This window comes from Xenopus laevis, chromosome 6S (assembly GCF_017654675.1).
Source record: "Xenopus laevis strain J_2021 chromosome 6S, Xenopus_laevis_v10.1, whole genome shotgun sequence".
Taxonomy (NCBI): domain Eukaryota; kingdom Metazoa; phylum Chordata; class Amphibia; order Anura; family Pipidae; genus Xenopus; species Xenopus laevis.
This window is the reverse complement of record NC_054382.1, coordinates 19430923-19451033: the sequence shown is the minus strand read 5'-3', so window position 1 is coordinate 19451033 and position 20111 is coordinate 19430923. Positions and strand designations below refer to the sequence as shown.

Below are 20111 nucleotides of genomic sequence, written 5' to 3'. Positions count from 1 at the left end.
ATGGTCTTTCCGTAATTCTGAGCTTTCTGGTTACAGTTCCCATAACTGTAGTTTAAGTTAAAAACATACATCCATCAAGTTCAGCCTTTGGTCCATATAAATCCTAGGGATGCTCCGAATCCACTAGGGAACCCCTGAATCCTTCACGAAAGATTTGGCCGAATACCGAACCGAATCCGAACCCTAATCTGCATATGCAAATTAGGGGTGGGAAGGGGAAAACATTTTTTACTTCCTTGCCTCTCTGCCCCTAATTTGCATATGCAAATTAGGATTCGGTTCGGCCAGGCAGAAGGATTTGGCCGAATCCGAATCCTGCTGAAAAAGGCCGAATCCTGGATTCGGTGCATCCCTGATAAATCCTGCCTAACTTTGAGTTGATCCAGCGTTATCTTGTAGCTATAGTGCTACTTACCCTAGAAACCTGGCAGTGGTTTCAATGACAGAAAGAAAGATCAATAGGACATGGTTTGCATAGCAACAGAATGAATATATTTCAAAATATAATAATAGTAATCATTAAAATCTGTTGTGCAAATGAATCCATTTTCTGATCCTAGCAGTTAGATGTGATTCCAATAGCAGTCAAGGCATCAAAAAGAGGCAACCACATAAAAACACAATCCACAAATTAATACATTGCTTGGATTGTGTAAATTCAGGATGTTTTTGGGATATTCTGCTGCCAGAGCCTGGCCATTCCTGAATCCCCCTCCCCTTTCTGGGTACCAAGACTGCTTGAGACCTGGGTAGGGGTTGTGAGGAGTGCTGGTATTGTAACCACATATTTCATTTTGGCTTTTAAATTTATAGGCTGATCACATAACTTTTCATGGGGTGGAATTTTCCTGCCCCTTGAAGGTCCTCACCCCCTCTACAGACCACAAATTCCCCTGCATAAATCTACAGGACCAAAGGTTAATGTATTGGTTATTATTATCTGTTATTATTATACTGTAGGTTATTTCATCCTTTCATTTTACTGACTGGAAAATGTATTGACCTACATCGAACGTTGTAAATAACAACCCTTTCAATGTTTTAGACATTTAGCCACACATTAAAATGAATGGGTACCTATGTTCTTTCTATCTTTTATACTCGTGATATACATAGGAGGGATGTTATAAATGAACATTTTATTGATGCTCTTTACAGCTGCAGTTTTAGTGCTTATAGCCAAAGGAAATACACACTGTACCGAGTCAGATGTGATAAATGTGATTTTAAAAAAATCACAATTTGCTGATGTGTTGATGATAGGTGTAAAGGAATTAATAATCATAGGTTTACAATAATTAACAAATGATAATTAGTCATGGAGGCATACATCCATTTGGCAATGATAATGAGACAGCATGGTGATGGATTTGTTTTATGGGTCTATTGGGAATATGACTAGTTCACTGTTTGGCACTCAGATATCCAACATGCAACCCATATGACATTCTTCCATGAGAATATATCCCTGAGGCTGACATCTGCTTCCATATTTATAGAATTTCTTCCTATTAAATCTAAAACACAATACAGAGTCCTTCTCTTGTCCTTCAGTGCTCCTCGCGCTCTTTCAGCAATGCATATCGTAGAGCTGATCTCTGAAGTCTATATATATCCTGTCTAACTGCCAGTTGATCGAGAGGAAGGCAAAAAAACCCTGTTTGAAGCCTCTCCAATTTGCCTTAGAGGGGGAAAAAATTCCCTCCTCACTCCAAAATGGCAATCGGACCAGTCCTTTGGTCAACTTGTACTATGAGCTATCTCCCATAACCCTGTATTCCCTCACTTGCTTAAAAGCCATCCAACCCCTTCTCAAAACTATCTAATGCATCAGCCTGTACAACTGAATCAGGGAGAGAATTCCACATCTTCACAGCTCTCATTGTAAAAAAAAAACCCCTACCGAATATTTAGAAGGAATCTCCTTTCTTCTAATCGGAATGGGTGCCCATGTGTCAGCTGGAAAGACCTACTGATAAATAAAGCATTAGAGAGATTATTATATGTAGTTATCTTATCAGCCCCTAAGCGCCTCTTCTCCAGCATGAACATCCCCATTTTGGCCAGTCTTTCCTCATAGCTAAGATTTTCCATAACTTTTACCAGCTTAGTTGCCCTTCTATGTACCCTCTAGGGTTGCCACCTATATGTCTGGCTGAGACCGGGCGGGGGGTGGGTCTGTGATGTCAGTGGGCGGACCCGTGAAATCAGTGGGCGGGGCTATGCCATCAGTGGGTGGGCCCGTGACATCAGTGGGTGGGGCTATGATGCGGCGATCAGTGATTGGCAAATTGCCGTGTCAATCAAGGGAATCCCGCCCGGTTTTCCTTATTTGGAAAACCGGGCAGGAAGTATAGACCCGGGCAGCCCCTCAAAATACTGGGCTGTCCGGGTCAAAACCGGACAGGTGGCAACCCTAGTACCCTCTCTCATTCAGCACTGGAGACCAAAACTATTCTATATGGGAGCTGGGGCAATTAAAAAAAACTACTGTTTCCCCCAATTGGAGTGCAGGCTTTATTATCATGCACTTTTGGTTGGGGAGTATATTTTTGCCCAACAGGTGTCCTTCAAGGAGGGTCGCAAGTTGCCTGGTAATGAATCAAGTGCAATACAGAACACAGAAACATTGCTGGCATGTTGTTCTCCAATTTATACCATAGAAGCAGGTCATATGTGATAAACATGTTTCTGTTTTTACTTCTGAAGTTTTGAAAGAAAAACAAACTTAAAGATTTCCACCCAAAAGTTGCACTGTGAAAGAAAAGTTATTTTATGCAACCTTTCCATATACATTCATTACATAGTTTCCATATGTTTAAAATGATTAGTTTCAAGTACAGTGGAACCTTAATTTTACATCCCCTGATTTTAAGTTTCCCCTCATTTCACATTGTTGTTTTGTGGTCCCACTTATATATTATGCATAATACATACAATGCAATACATAAAACATATCCCTGATTTTACAATTTCCTGGATTTTTTCTGGTCCCCTGAAAAATGTAAAATGGGAGTTCTACTGTAATTGCAATATAAAGCAACATCTACCTGGCTTTGTTTACAGTCTTGGCTCTTTTGGGTCTGACTTCTGAAACAATGTTGCAAGCCAGCTGATTAACAGACCTGGGAGAGAACTGACATCGGCAACATTTTTGTAGACCCAGAGGCCCAAAAAGGGAAACACAAATGCTGCTTTCGGTAACAATCACATTTACAAATGACCTTAGAACCATTGAATAAAATGTTTGATTAATTGTTATTGGAAACTTGTTCAATAGAATGTTTTGTTATCCAGTTAAAAGTTACTGTTGTGTAATGGCTGCCTGAGAGCCTGCTAATAAAGCACTGTTATACTCTACTAAACTAATCATTTTTAAAAATGTGAATTTAAAAAAAAAATGAAGTCTAATGTACATGTACTTGAATTCCTGAATGCAAATATGTAAAATAACAATTTTACAGTCATGTAGGGTTGCCACCTTATCTGGAAAAAAATACCAGCCTTTCTATATTTTTATCTTTTTTCCCTATTAATAACATTGGGATCAACGATCATTTTTACTGGCCAGGCCAATAAAATACCGGCCAGATGGCAACCCTACAGTCATGAAAGAAACCAAGAAAGTTATAGACCACTCAGACATAATTAAAATAATGTTATAGGGTTGCCATCTGTCCAGTTTTGACCCGGACAGCCCGGTTTTTTGAAGGGCTGTGCGGGTCAAAACTGGCTGCCTGATTTTCCAAATTAGGAAAACCTGGGAGGATTTCCTGAGACTGACACGGCGATCTGCCAATTGCCCTTCCGCTGACATCACAGTCCCGCCCCACTATGTCACTGCTCCGCCCTTCCACTGTATCGGAGTTCGTTGGGGGGAAAGGTGGCAACCCTATGTATTGACCATATGAAACCCATCCCATAATTTGTGAAATATTTAGAGCTCTGAACCTTCTTCAGGAACAAGTCGCAGAAACAACTTTAGTGAGTTGGTTCTCAACAAGCTGCTCTATAATAAATTTGCCTCTATAATACAGTCAGAAGGGCTACCTGTCCTACAGCTAGACAAATACAAGATTCCTCTGCACTCAACCCATTATCAATATATTTAAGACAGAGACATTTTGTGCATACTGCTACTGAAAAATGCCTTACCCTTTAAACAAAACAGGGATTGTTTGTCCATATATTGCAATATATTTAAGCTGGCCAACTACGTCAAAGTCATCCCATATCTGGCCAGTCCTATGCTTAATTTTCATCTGATTCATTAAGAATTCTATGGTTTAATTATACATTTTATAAAAGGGACGAATACGTTTTACCTGCAACTTGCTAGCTGCTTTCAAAGTAAAACTCCCAAACTTGGCTGCCCTTTTATTAGACACCAGTGGGATCACCTGACTATAGTTGGAGGGGGTGGGAGCTACAACATGGAGCTGGTCACTGCTTCTGTATAACTATAACAAACAAGGGAAAGTTGTGCTCACCACTAGTTTTTAAAATCATTAGGCGGGGGTGCAATGAGGGTGTGACCACAAAAAACATATAGACAAATACAAGATTCCTCCGCACTCAACCCATTATCAATATATTTAAGACAGCGACATTTTGTGCATACTGCTACTGTGCATACTGCTAGTGACCAGCTCCATGTTGTAGCTCCCACCCCCTCCAACTATAGTCAGGTGATCCCACTGGTGTCTAATAAAAGGGCAGCCAAGTTTGGGAGTTTTACTTTGAAAGCAGCAAGTTAAGTTGCAGGTAAAACTTAGTCCCTTTGTAAAATGTATAATGAAGCAATAGAATTCTTAATGAATCAGATAAAATTGAGCATAGGACTGGCCAGATATGGGATGACTTTGACGTAGTTGGCCAGCTTAAATATATTGCAATATATGGACAAACAATCCCTGTTTTGTTTAAAGGGTAAGGCATTTTTCAGTAGCAGTATGCACAAAATGTCGCTGTCTTAAATATATTGATAATGGGTTGAGTGCAGAGGAATCTTGTATTTGTCTATATGTTTTTTGTGGTCACACCCTCATTGCACCCCCGCCTAATGGTTTTAAAAACTAGTGGTGAGCACAACTTTCCATTGTTTGTTATACCTGTCCTACAGCTGTTACTATAATATCTCTACAGATAAAGCCAGATGCAAGACTACTGTCTTTAGAAGAGCTCAGCAAGCAGGAGCTGAATCAGAACCACGCTATTATCTTGATAAATGTCCCGACTTGTAAGTATAGTGAATGGTTTCATTAAATAGTTATTTCCTTTCATTCACCTGCCACTTACAGACAGATTCTCAAATAATCATAATACATTGAACAGATTTTTTATAGAATATATTGAATTTGATCAACTAGATTTATTCAGTTGGACAGCCCTGTTCTAGTACAATTCCATCATCTAATCTTATAATGTATTAGTTCAAGCTTGTTCTTTTGCTTCTAAAACAAAATAAACCCTTTTGCCAGATAAATATCCAGGTGAATGATCACTTGTGATACACATCACACTTAACAATTTAATTTGATATAACAAACATTCTCCCAGACACTCTGAATTATTGTGTAAATATTTTAATACGTAACAGGCGTATTATAATGTTTATACAGAATAAGAGAATTCCATTTTGGTTCTCTCCTGCATTTTTCAGAATCAGATACGATTATTTCTGGTTTATGGTTCACACTCCAGTTTATATTAATAAACTGTCTGGACTGTAGGCATAGGTGGAAAGGTCTTGATACAACTGGGGTCAGGCTCCTTATTTACGCTTGACTATGGCAACAACCTTCACCTGTACACTTAGGGGCACATTTACTAAGGGTCGAATTTCGAAGTTAAAAAACGACGAAATTCGACCATCGAATTTGATACTTCAATAGTCGAAGCATTTTTTCGATCGAAAACAGCAGTTTTCGATAGAAGTAAAAATCGTTGATCAATCGATTAAATCGTTCGAATCGAATGATTTATAAAAAAAAAAACAACTTTAACTACTCAAATCTTAGCCAAAGTTTATAGGAGGTCCCCCATAGGCTAAACAGCAATACGGCAGGTTTAAGGTGGCGAAGTGTCGAAGTCGAAGTTTTTTAAAGAGACAGTACTTCGATTTTCAAAGTTTTTTCAATTTGAATCGAATTTTGGCCTATTCGAAGGTCGAAGTACCCAAAAATTACTTTGAAAGTTTTTGAATTCGAAAATTCACTTCGACCCTTAGTAAATGGGCCACTAAGGCTTCTGACCCTCATAAGCAGGGAAGCAAAATTCTCAGCCCTTAAGCTACTGTAAAGCACAAGTCTCATTACATTCTTCCATGTGAAGAACAGCCGGAGGGATACAGTTTTGACTTCCCCTATACTAAGGGGGTTATTTATCAAGGTCCTAAGCCACTCGGGTTTTTAACGCTTATTTATTATTACATTTTCCCGAAAATTACCTTTGCGGGAAAAGCTCAGATTTTCACGTTTTTTTCATGAATTTTCCCCGAAAACTCTGACACAACCAAAAATTAATGGGACTGTTCCCATTGACTTTTATGCAACCTTGACAGGTTTGAGATGCCACGTTTTTATATTCAGGCTTTTTAGCCCTCGGGGTTTAATAAATTCTGAAAAATTTGTGATTTTTTTAAAAGCCTATTATAACACAAAAAATCACAAATTTTTCAGATTTCGGGGAATTTCGGGTATTCAGAGCTTAGTAAATAACCCCCTTAGAGGTTCTCGATTTTTTTGGTTCTTCTGTGCAACATTCTTGTATGCTCCCCCTTTCTCAGTGTTGGGGTGTATTTTGGAACTTGTAGCTTGAAAGGTGCTTAAAGCTTGCTAATATTTACAGCTATGTACTTTCTAATAATTACCTTAGGCGTGCCATGATATAATAAAATATAAGGGTGGCATGCTGGAAAAAACATGGAACCAGCAGTGTCGGACTGGCCCACCGGGATACCAGGAAAACTCCCGGTGGGCCCAGGTGTCAGTGGCCCCTCATGCTGCTAAACATTTGGCCTATTTCATGGTCATTCCTTATTTCTATGAGAACAAAGAGGCTAAATAGATGGAATAATGGATTATAGTATGTAAAGAAAAGAGACTAGGAGAATAGAGGTTGAGTGAGTGAGGAAGAATAATAGTACTGAGAGTGGGCCTCTGGTCTAAGGTTTTTGGGTGGGCCCCTGGTGTCCCAGTCCGACACTGGGCACCAGTGCCAATCGCAACTGTTTTCAATAATGTCCTGCCTGAATACAGGACCCTCTCTGCAATAAAGTAACTTGTGTATTCAGAACCGCAGCAGCACCTACAGAGAAAGAGAAGCAAGAACCACCCGGGGCACGACCTTCTCAAAGTCGAAATGCTTCCATAGATACAGTGGGGTAAGAACACTGGCATATTCTGCATCTTCTCATTCTGTGGTTATGGGTTCTTGGCATATAGCGTAGCAATACATGTTTGCCGAATACCTTTAATGATTGATATAATGATTGATAATGAAATTGATAAACACACACACAAGAACATATTTATTCATGAATAGTGATATTGCCATCATATTCCCCCTATCAATCTTTTTATTCAACAAACAACGCTTACAGGTGGTATGAAGGGATTTGAGGGGTGTAGTATTAAACGATGCATATATCTACAGAATCCTTTGTTTACAAATACTTCTGAGTGTGTTCCACATATAATACAGATATATTAGACTCACTACAATGTGTCTGATATATTGTAAATGTCTGAACTTTTGTTGTCACCCTAAATCATCTTCTGTTCCCTTATTCAATCTTGTCTTTTTTTCTACTTTTGTTACTTCTATCATGTTTCATTCTTGATGCCCTTTTCCTCAATCCTCTCCTCTTCATCTCCCTTTTCCATTTCTCTTCTGCTTTTTTGAGTGCTCTCCTTTCCTATATTATCCCCTTTCTCTCACTTCTCTCTCTACGGTTTGCCCCTTTTTCTCCTCTAAACCTGTCTTGCTAGGAGATAAATGTACTTTGTTTCCCAGTGAGACCACTGAATTAAATGTTTCACCATGGAACACATCTCAAATTATTACACATTCCTTCCCTTACAAAATACTATATAGGCCTCATTATGAATATGCCGTATAGTTTTGGTCTCCAGTGCTTAAATGGCATATTATTGAGATCCGTTATCCGGAAAGCCCTAGGTCCCGAGCATTCTGGATAGCAGGTCTCATACCTGTACTGTAATTTTTTCAATGTCTTCTTGAAGGGCATCTGCTGAAGAAAAACCAGAACAGACAATTGTAAGAACCCCATTATCACATGGGAGAAGTGCTTTTAAAGAAAAAGGAAGGTAATGTAACCCATTTTTGGTCACCCCCCTGATGCCAAGGTGGTACATCACATAATTCTTACCGATGCAGGTCCTGAGTCCCCTTTGCTAAGTGAAAGGTACTGGGAAACTCCTCTCTGGCAGTGCCTCCACCTAATGGGAAACCCGGGAATACACCTGCGGATAGTCTCATTAGGAAACAAATCAATCACACACTTTATTATATAAAAATATAAACTTTATACAAAGAAGTGCAATTTTAAAGGGGAAGTAAACTGTAACATTATACACATAAATGCATTCAAAGCATGATCGACTACCCTAGGAACCTGTAGCAATCCAGTCCTGGCAATTCCCTGCCAGGAAAAGTCCCACAACTCCATTTTGGCAGCCCAAAATCCCCATCCCATGTCCCCAAAAGAGCACGAGTCCTAGGTAGCGCTACCTGCCCAAATACCTTTCCCGATGGAAAGTATTTGCTCCCACGTGGCAGGCACACAAACAGCCTGTTTCTACAAACAGGAGATCACTGGATCCTTATCTTTTCCAACCCCTTCCCTCAGGTAACACTCACCCCAAAGGAGTCACACAGACAGGTAGTCTCATACAGAGCTGACAGTCATCCACAGCGTTGATCTCTTTATAGGCTCCAGACTCTCCCAGTCGAGCACATAACAAGGCTTGAATCCTTCGGGTATTTGCTCCCAACACTGTCTATAGTGTGAGCTCTCCCGACATCCATTGCTGAACTGCAGCTTTCAACACTCTCCATAGTGTGAACATGAAAATCCGGAAATCCAAACTCAAAACCCTCCTTGGTTGAGCTTTCAAGCACTGGAGGATCCTGCCCAGCCTTGGCAGGCCTATCGAACTCCCTTTTGCCTACATTTTGCCGGAAAGGATTCACTATCTCCACAGTGAACAAGGTTACTCAGCAAAACCGTAAAACTGTAATCTGTAATCCTGTAATGGCTGAGCACATGGCATCTCCTTTTATATTGGTGCACAGCGACACCTTGTGGCTGCCTTTGGGATCAGCCATGCTGCACCAATCACAAGGGCTCTGCCCCTTAGGAAACCCGGTATATACCATGAGGCTCTGACTAAAGGGGAAATTAACCCTTAAGGTCCCTACAGTAAGAGCATATTTAAGTATATTGATTCAGATATAAGGGGTCAGGCAGCACTTCTGTCCAGGGGAATGACTGCACTGTGCACAGATTAAAGCCAGTCCTGTCCTTAGTGGCTGCCATTGGAAAGGTTGTAAGGACAGGACTCCATTGTTGCCTGTGTCCTATGCTGCTCTGAATGACATACAAGTTAGGGGAAAGGTACAATTTGGCAAGGGGGATTCCTACTTGCACAGAGGACGGTGGCAATTCTGCAATAGCAGAAGGTAGTGTGCAAAGTGCAAAAGCATTGTGCCTACTTTTTGCACTTTGCCCAATGCTAAGAAGGATGCAAACAACACATTTAGTCTAATAAAATCTTTAGAACAGAGGTATGTTGCTATTAATTAATCAAGTCCCCATTGTAAACTTTTGTCAGCCTCCCCCCTTAGCTGATACCAATGTCACAGTTACATCAAGGTCATACTAGCCCTCAATTTCCTGTACGAATGCAAACATCAAAATCCCAAATTAATAGAGCCTTAACCAACCCACTGCTTTTTGCCTATCTATGAAAGTCAATGACACAATCTGGCTACTGATGCTTTTGAATATTGTAATACTTACGCTGGTAAATATTTTAACGCACCTTGGTATATGGGCTTTGTGAAACCCACAGGCATACTCTTTTTGTACAAATCTTGACATGAACATTCCCATATCTGCTTGTATGTATACAGTATGTCAAGAATGTTTTATTATGACTGGCCCAGTGTTAACTTGCCCCACGTTGGATTGTTTGTGCGTATACAGCCCATTCACTATTAAAGCTTAAAAAAGAAGGGCTCGTTCCCCTAGTGTTATTTAAAAAAAAATGTTGGGCTTTATTAGAATAAAATGCACTTGCAAAGTTGCAGGCATCAAAGACTCATCAATTAATGATTACATTTGCCCAACGCATTTCGTCATCAATATGTGACTTCTACAGGGACACACGATCAGTAACAGTTGTGGCAAACACAAATCGCTTTGTCGTTTATAGGTTTATTGGTCCTTTAACAGTAGAATTTCTCTTGACCTGCAATAGAGACTGAATAAGGTTGCATAATGATTGATTTTGGCTGCCGGTCTGTGTAGAATGAAATTATTTCGAAGTACTGTGCTCTTGCTTACTTTGGCACAGAGCTGCACATAGTTGGAGCATTTACGAGAGTCATTTCTTGCCAGGAGATCACTGGATACAGATGTCTGATGGGAATTCTGGCATTACTGTGGAAACAAAACTAGAGACGATGCACAGCGTTCCTTCAGGCACCTCTGTGCCAATAAGTGGCTAACCATATCCACTATAACTGAATCCCAATGTACCCAATTCTAATAACATTACTGGGGAATGTCAGACCGCCATCAAATACTACTTTTACTAAATACACAAAATGACTGACTTGCTTTTCCCTATATGTTAAATAACCAGCATTATGCCTCAGTAAAAAATAAATATACCCTTTAATGTGTTCACATTAAAAAAGTACTTATCAGCAAAAACCCAGGCCATCATAACTAGCCACAGCAGCTCCTCATCTGAGCCAATTTCAATATGGCACAAAATTTGTAATATCATACAGTGTAGGTGTGGATTGGGACAACTTTGAATGTATTTGTAATTAATATATGTTGGAAAGGTATTTTTATTCTCTCGCTGTGGATTCCTTTTAAAGGAGAACTAAAAAAGAATAAAAAGAATATGGGTAGAAATGATGTATTTTATATAGTAAACTTACAGTGCCATCTCAGAGGTTCAGCAGCCCTATAACAACAATAACCCAGGACTTCAAAATTGTCCACAGCAGATTCTCATCTTCTTGAGTAGTAAAGCTTACAGTTACATCTTTGCCTTATACAAACACACTGTTCTGGGGGGAGTTTCTGTTTAAGTCTTTTGGAGTAAGTATGTACCAGCATTGCACATTGCTTGGAAGAGTTTTTTTTAAGCAGATTTTTTCCAGGTTGGATGACAATTTCAAACTATCCACCTTTCTGTTTTTTGAGCTATTCTTTGTGTTTAAGATCGACATCCTACTGAAAGATGAACCTTCTCCCAAGCTTTAGTTTTTTAACAGACTGAAACAAGTTTTCTTACTGTATTTTCTACCATTTCTTGCCTAATAATTAACCTAGGCTCTGCTGATGAAAATCAAGCCCACGGAATGATTCTACACAATACTTCTCACAAGTTTTTGCAAGACAATGCTTATTATGTTATAATATATATATATATATATATATATATATATATATATATATATATATATATATATATATATATATATATATATATAGGCAATAGAGGATCCGCACTCTCATTTTCATTTCAAAATAACAACTTTTATTTTTCACATCACAATCCGACGTTTCGGTCCTTTTCTTTCTCAAGGATATTGTGCACAAACAGTGTAACCAATTAAATAGCCTCCAGGCTACCTTCATCCAAGAAGGTAGCCACACTCGCAAAACTTATAGTGGACAAAAGATGCAATAAAGCATCTTTTGTCCACTATAAGTCCTGCAAGTGCGGCTACCTTCTTGGATGAGTCATATGATTTGTGGAATTGCACCCAGGCAACAAAGACAACTTTTTCGTGAGTGCCGTTATCTCAATCACTATATATATATATATATATATATATATATATATGTCCCAAAGGTGCACTCCATTTCCTGTGTAAATGCCCGGGTGCCAGCAAACGTGTAATGATATATCTACAGGAATAGCGACACTCACGGGACTCTTCTGAAGCTTAACAAATGTGATACTTTATTGGAGACTCAACGTTTCGATCCCCAAAAGGGATCTTCGTCACGAGAACTGTTCTGTATTTGTCTGATGAAGATCCCTGTGGGGGATCGAAACGTTGAGAATATATATATATAATAATTCTCAAACAGTGAAAACTTTACTCCATTACAGAATTATGGCCATCAATGTGTTTCGATCCTCTGGGAACCGTCGTCAGGGTGTAATATATATATTTGTACTTCTATGCAGTGCCGGGCCAAGTCTGTCGGGCGCCCTAGGCAACCCGGCCATCTACTCGCCCATCGCTTCTTGCAAATGTGCAAAAGTGCGCAAGTCGCGAGGACGTTCGGTGCGCATGCGCAAAAGAATGGCAAGGACGCACAACTGCACTTGCATCAGAGAGCACCACGGATGTGCAAGGCAAGTGCGCATGCGTAGAAGAGTGCACACTAGCAAGAATTACTCCGCAGCTTTTGAGCACAGTGGTAGGAACTAGGGGAAGGCATCAGAAGAGGTACCGTGCCTGGCGCCCCTCAGCCTTTGCGCCCTAGGCACTTGCCTCTTCTGCCTACCCCTAGTTCCGGCCCTGCTTCTATGCAGTGTGCGGCACTGTGGCTCCTTAACAGTGCTTTACAAATAAAGTGTTTGGTCAGTTTATGTAAAAATGCAAAGGCTGAAATGTGCTAAACATTATTTTCTAGCTTATTTAGCTTCTGTAATCTTCTCTGTGGTCCTGGGCCGGTGCACATACACAGTAGAATGAAAATGAATTTATTGTTGCTTCTAAATTCAGCTTTTCACTGTTAGTGGCACCTGGACCAGAATGTAGAGAAGATCCAGAAAGAAGAAACAACCCTAGAGTAGTACCCTGGGCTGGTGCATTTCCAGAAAACAGGAGCCAATTTACTGGAAAAACAGCATCGTTTTAACAAATTATCGCAACATTTGAAATATTTTTACCATATAATCTAAACATTTGCTCAATTTTCGGCAGTTTTAATACTTACGGTAACCTGATTTTGATGTAATCTTTTATGTAACCCTTTTTAGTATAAACTGCAGCTCGGCAGACAAGTGCTTAAATGACTTCCATACATTAACATTTTCATTGAACCAAGCGACCTTAATTACAGCAATCACTCCATGGCAGTTTGCAAAAAAAAAAACTAGTTTTGTTTTTAAGAGTACTTAAAAAAGTACATAAAAAGCTGAATTGGCTTAATTTGCCTTCACTTTGTACAGGCTCATTGCAAAAAAGATGGGTGGGCCAACTGAAAAAGAGCAACTGCATGACTTCAGCTGGGAGCTTCATATTAGTGAACTTAAATTTGCGCTAAAATCTAATGTCATACCCATTGGAAAAATAAAGAAAGGGATTTTCTATCACCGAGCACTGCTTTTCAAGGTATGTAATATTTCTATATTTTAACACAGAAGTGCCTGGGGAAAAAATAGTAGGAATTCTGGAAAGGAATGCAAGTTTTGATCCTGAGTTTTCCATTTACATGGAATACCCTGTATGTGGAAGCTCATCCACTGGGCTTCAAATCACACCCAGGGCAGCCACTGGTCTCACTCCCTACCAGGGCTCTTCAGTGCAGTTCATGTAAAAACAAAGAAGGTCTCCTTAATCTAAATGTTCCTTTCCCTGACTGATAAAAAAGCCCTACACTGCACTAAAAGCCTGAATAAAGGCAAACTGGTCTGACATTAGGATCTGAACCGTGACTATCATGTTTGTGCTATAAAACCCAGTGGGTATATGCATGACACATAGTGATGTAACTATAGAGGGAGCAGACTCCGCAGTTGCATGGGGGACCCGGGGACTGCGGGGTCTGCTTCCCATATAGCTAACAAGAACTCCCCTCCTTCCCCAGCAGCAATCTTACCTGCAGCGGCAAACAGAGCGTGTCAGCACAGGGTGGAGAGTGGGCGGGTCTGGGGAGAGAGTAGGTGGGATCCAGGTGGGGAGTGGGCATGGTATGGGCGGGTAGTGGGCAGGAAGTGGGCAGGAGGACGGATGAAGATTTTTTGGCAAGGGGCCTGGCGCACTCTAGTTACGTCACTGATGAAATACAATGATACATACAAACACTGACAGATACAGAAGGCACAGACAGACTATAATGGGATGTCTGGATGATACTAGTAAGGTTTTGGGGTTAATTTTAATTAAAGTAGCATATCTTTTTGTATACTGTGATTGCAAATAGTTGACACTGCAAGGTTAAGAGGTGCACATCTTTTTGGACACTTTGCATCCTATTTTGAAATTCCGCAAGCACAGATATCTTTGTTTCCCTTATGCAACACAGTGTTCGGCAGGACTGTATTCATGAGGGGCAGGTGGCAGTGGTGCATAGGCTTCCCCATTCCGACCCCTACTTGTGCAGGTGAAGAGTGCAGCCAGGCGCAGTGATGGATCAACTACTATTTGCACCCAAGGCAAACCATCCTGTGCATGCTCACAGATTGCCCTTCCCTTTACCCTGCATGTCAGTCTGAACACCGACTGCAGCTGCCCCAACCCCCTGGCCCCAGCCCTGCTGCTTCTTACCCCTATCACCTCAGTGCCCCTCACCAATGTGCTCCCCAATACGGTCCAACCACAGTTGCACCCTAAGCACATGTCCCTTTTGTCTACTCCAGTTCCAGCCGTAGCCAGACCCCAAACACAAGTGCTCTTAGTGTGAGCATTAAAAACATGTTGTATCCAGGTTGTAGTAAATACAACTATAAAAACATCTAGTTTATCCTTTTCATCCATACATTAGCATCCATGAATTTCAAATGAGGATCACTGTACACCTTGAATAACCAGCGTCAATGAGTGGGGAAAAAACAGAAACATTTAAAAATATTGTGTCGTTTCACACCCATTCACACCCATCGTGTTCAAAAGGAGCATTATTCAGTGTGCCCCATCTAATAGATATGGAAAGTGAAATGAATATTCTTACATCACACGTGCAGCAAATAACTGTGCAAGAGGGATTAGGGTAATATCAATACATAATCAATACATAATGCGATGGTTCTAGAGGTTGATAATACTCACAAGAGCGCAAATGATTTAGACGTTAATCAGAATACAAGTACTCGATCGCCACTTGTGATCTTCTTAAATCCTTGTGTGGGCAATAAAAAGTGACATGTGAAGGAACGTTGAATAATGTTTTATAGATAGTTAAAATTACACTCGCCAGCGATCATGGTAACAAGGCATATAAAATCAAAGGCATTCCCAGCAATCACGTTGTATTTCTCTGGGGCAAATTTACTTGAGCCAGCGACGGCTTCGCTCACATCGCCACACTTCACCAGGTGAAAAGTCTCTCCGACTACGCCAATTCACTATGGAGCGCAATTTCACGGTTGTCTGCGTACCACCATTACATAGATTTGCTTTTTTGGCGCGATAACAGTAACGTAGTTACGCTAGCGTTTGCTTTGGTGTGAAAATTTGCTTGCGTAGTTGCGCTAGTGACCAATGAAATCTTTTTAAAGGGTATATAAAGAGCAGCTGGAGAGTTTACATTTTGGGATGCTGCTGAACTTGCTGGAAGACTTCTGCCTGTTAGAAACTTTCTCCAAAGAAGCAAGAGGAGGACACACATTTGCTGCTGCTGGTCCTGCTGCACGGTTGACAAGATCTTCTTCTTTAACTAGTAATGTAACCTTAACCAGTTTTTCTGGTACTGTTCAGGAGACTTCTGACCCTGGTGATGGTCCAAGTTCAACAGTATCTCCTCCTCCTCCTCTAGTACCCCTTACTGAATGGTTTCCTGAAAAGGTCCATAGGGCTGTAGCTTTTTCTTTTGCAGAAAACACTGCATTAGTACATCATGTAGTTAGACACTGGGCCAATTTGTTTGGCAAGGACTGCCAGTGCACCTGCATGGCTCGCAAAACTGTCTAAGGGTAGGACTACATGGACGTTTTCGGCACGATCCGACGTGATGCGACAAAACACATGCGACAAAAATAAGGTGAGAGATAGAAATGTCGGATGAAGTCGCAGCATTGATCCGACGCGACACGACTGTCGGACGCAAATACATTGCAAGCTTTCGGAGCACCAAGGCCCCTGCGTCAGGCAAAGTACAAATGGTGCTCTGAAAGCTTGAAATGTATTTTTTTTTTTTTTTATTGTTAGCCAATATAGGTATCCCTTCTACAATACTTTTTGTATTTGTTTGTTGTTTTATTTGTTATTTTAGGATGTAAATCAAATTCATAATGTGCTGCCCTAATATTGATAAACTAAAGTGAAATTCAGTGCTCCTTATTGGGATGTGAGGCATTTTGGAATAATTACACACAGTGCCGCCCATCCAGGCACCCAGTATTCCCTTCTGAAGCCAAACAAGGTGGTGTTACTGCCTGCTCCTGCTTTATCTGAATGTTAATCCAGAGCACTGAATCCAAGATAAATACTAAAACCCTTTTCCTAACCACAGTAAGCGAATATAAGCTCAAAACTGCTATGAAATGGTTCTGGCAGCTGTATAAATATCTAGATTTTCAGGCAATAGCCGTGCATGTATAGACTAGTATAATAGCAGCAGTACTGGAGTGTAACAAAGGAACTGAACATTGGTTATTATAACACGTAGCTCCCATTATTCAATTGAATTAATGATGTAATGGGGTTTTTGTGCATGCGTGATTATTCTAGATTGCTATACACAGCAGCCATGACATTTCATGGGGAATTTTAATAAACTTAATTAAGGGTGCCATTATTATATTAGTTTATTGGGTGCATATTGCTGAGAGTTTGTCAGTTCTACCAGCGCCATCTCATGGTCATATGGTGAGTTGCTGCTCTCAAATTGTGTAAAACCCAATCCTAGAAGAGCTTACATTTAAATGCAGGATTCCGACACCAGTAACTGAAACACATTTTATTTAACATGATGCACTCTACTCTCATCCAAGTTGTCACATCCAGATCTATGCAGATTCTCTGACAGACTCACATGCAGGTTAACACCGACAGTTCTGCAGATTACATTGAAAGGACATTCCGCTGCTAGTGTATACACAACCCCACTTTTCATGCACCACTCATCCTTGCACCACCTCCTAGTAGCCTGGCATGCTCCCCTCTGCCCTACTCCGGATAGGAATTTCCAAATGTGCCACCCCCGTTCCTAGCAGTCTGGTGTTCTCCCTACACCCCTTTGCCCTATTCTGGGTAAGAATTTTATTTCCATGAATAAATAATCAAAAATAAAAGGACCTGCCTTTTTGATTATTATTTGTGCCACTGAAGAAGACCACTATGGTTGGGCTCACAATTATTATTTTTGTAATTTTTGTAACCCCCTTTTTCTTTGATGTAACAACCCTTTTTTATCTTTATAAATCGAGTGTGCAATCCGTTTCTTGGATGTTAGCTTTGGAGACCCACACGGGGAGCCTCCTATGGATTAGCACCTCGTAATTAACTTTAAGGCTGTGTGCCTTCTTACTCAACATTTAAGCACTCTCTACACTAGTGAAGCCAATTTACCCATTTAAAAATAGAAATTCTGCTCTTAAGGTTATCAGATGGAGCTTTTTCTGCCCCTGGTAACTGGTCACTCACTTCTGCCTGAGGCAAGGTGCTCACCTTTCTTCATGGCAGGGATGGCCTGAGTAAGGATATAATTGAGACATATGGCAGGATAATATTTATTATAAAGTACAAGTCCGGGCGCAAGGGAAGTGCCCCCCTTGCCCCTATCTGTGGACACCCATGGAATCAAGTAATCGGAAATAACCAGGAAAGCATTTCTGCTATATAAAGCAGGTAAGGATGCAGCTCACTGGATCACTGACTTGTGAACAGAACTACCAGAAGCCATTGAAGAAGATGACCTGAGGTTCATCCCTGGTAGAAAGAACGGAGAGAATAGATACATACCACTAATGCATTTATTATCACCAATAACTGATATAACTTTAATTATTGCAACATTTCTTCTTATTAATAGGCTCTTGCCGACAATTGGAGTTTCCGCGTGCCTTATCCGTGTAGAATATGGGCGGCCATGGAATGAGGTCAGATTGACGGACCCCCAGCAAGGGTCTGGTGCATAGGAGCGCGGATGCAGACAACTATCAACACATCTAACAGCTCATATTATTGTACAAGTCAGCTGTGTCACTAAAATACATTCTAATGTCATAATAAGCTGCTACATTAGCACTTTGGGTATTAAATATTGTGTATTATTAGGAATTTTATTTGTATAGTGTCAATATATCAGGGCTTGAACTAGGGGCAGGCAGAAGAGGCACATGCATAGGGAGCAATGGTGTGGGGGTGCCAGGCACGTAGCCTACCCGTAGCCCAACTACCCTACCCCTGGCTCCACCGCAGACTCACCTTTTCTGCCACACACCAGTGTAAACCTGTTTTATGAGTAAGGCCCCTAAACAAATGGTGGAAAATCATAAACACAGTAAGTAGAAGGAACAATTGTGCACTTTATCTGTGCTACACGTGCGTAAATATTTACTAACGAGGGTTGTTCTACTAATTAAACACACTTCAACCTTCAAATACAAAAACTCTGAAACAACACAGATACTATGTTCCGACAGATATGACTCCTGGTCTCCCCCTGTTACACTCACAGAAGTAGAGGAAACTGCAGTGTTGCTCATATATTAGTGCATGAGCTAAAGAGGGTTAATTTATAAAAAGGGGGCAAATGCTGTGGTTTCTGCACTTTGCGACAATCGAGTATGTGGATTGTGTTACAATGTCTACCTGTTTATTTACATTCTGTGCCCTCCTGAAACAATGTAGTGGAAGCCAGCCGGTTAACAAGCCTGGAGGAGACCTGACTTCTGCTACGTTTCAAGTGTCAGACCCAGAGAACTGAAATGCTTCTTTCAATAGCATTTGCAAATCATTTTATAGACATTGAAAAATGTGTATTAAATCGATATATTGAATAGTCGCTTAGAATTACATTCGTTCAGACAAATATGTGTTTTTCCTTGTAATGTATAGATTGATCCTTGTAATGTATAGATCAGGGGTCCCCAACTTTTTATCCGTGAGCCACTTTCAAATGTTATAAGAGCTGGAGAGCAACACAAGCTTGGAAAATAAGTGCTGTGATTGGCTATTAGGTGACCTAACATGTCATAGGGTAGGAGTACATCTGCAATAGATGCCTGTTTGTTGTTTTATTATTCCAATAAAGCTGGACAGTGAATTTTATCTCATGTGTGAAGAATGGTTTTCTCACCTACCAAACCCCCTACATGTGATGTCTACTGGACTGGAGACCAGTATGAGGGAACCAACACACCAACACATCTGAGATTGGACACAATGGACACAATGGAAGAGTGGCCACAGTATGGGCATGTGAGTTTTTTCCTTCCTACAAACCCTTGGAAAATAAGTGCTGTGATTGGCTATTTGGTAGCCCCTATGTGAATTGGCAGCCTACAGGAGGATCTAATTGGCAGTACATGTCGTTTTTTTATGCAACAAGAATATATATTCTATCTAGGCTCAAGAGGAAACCGCAATACAATATTAATAGCATCATTGTGCAATTGTGCATACATTATATTAATTTAATAAACCAATGGCACTAGATACTTTTTTAATTACTTTATTGATATGATTGCATGTCTAGCAGTGCTAATGCATTTTTTCCATTGCTAGTTTCCGCCTGTAAAACATCATTGCGCAGTGAGACCAGTGGAGCTCTAAGATTCTGGACATTAATCTCGCTGTGCTGTTGTTTTTATTGCTTTAATCAGTTAGATTGGATTTTGGTGACTTTTTTTTTCATTTTTGGGGATACAGCAGCTGGTTAGAGGGGTCTGGGCCTCAGTCTATCTATGTATATTTTATGTATTGCGCTGCTTGCTGAACAG

At 40.5% G+C, this 20111-nt stretch overlaps 1 pseudogene; it reads left to right on the top strand.

Annotated features, from left to right (window-relative positions):
• LOC108719668 overlaps nt 1-18659 on the top strand; it is a 66122-nt pseudogene extending 47463 nt beyond the window's left edge.
• The last annotated feature ends 1452 nt before the right edge of the window (nt 18660-20111 follow it).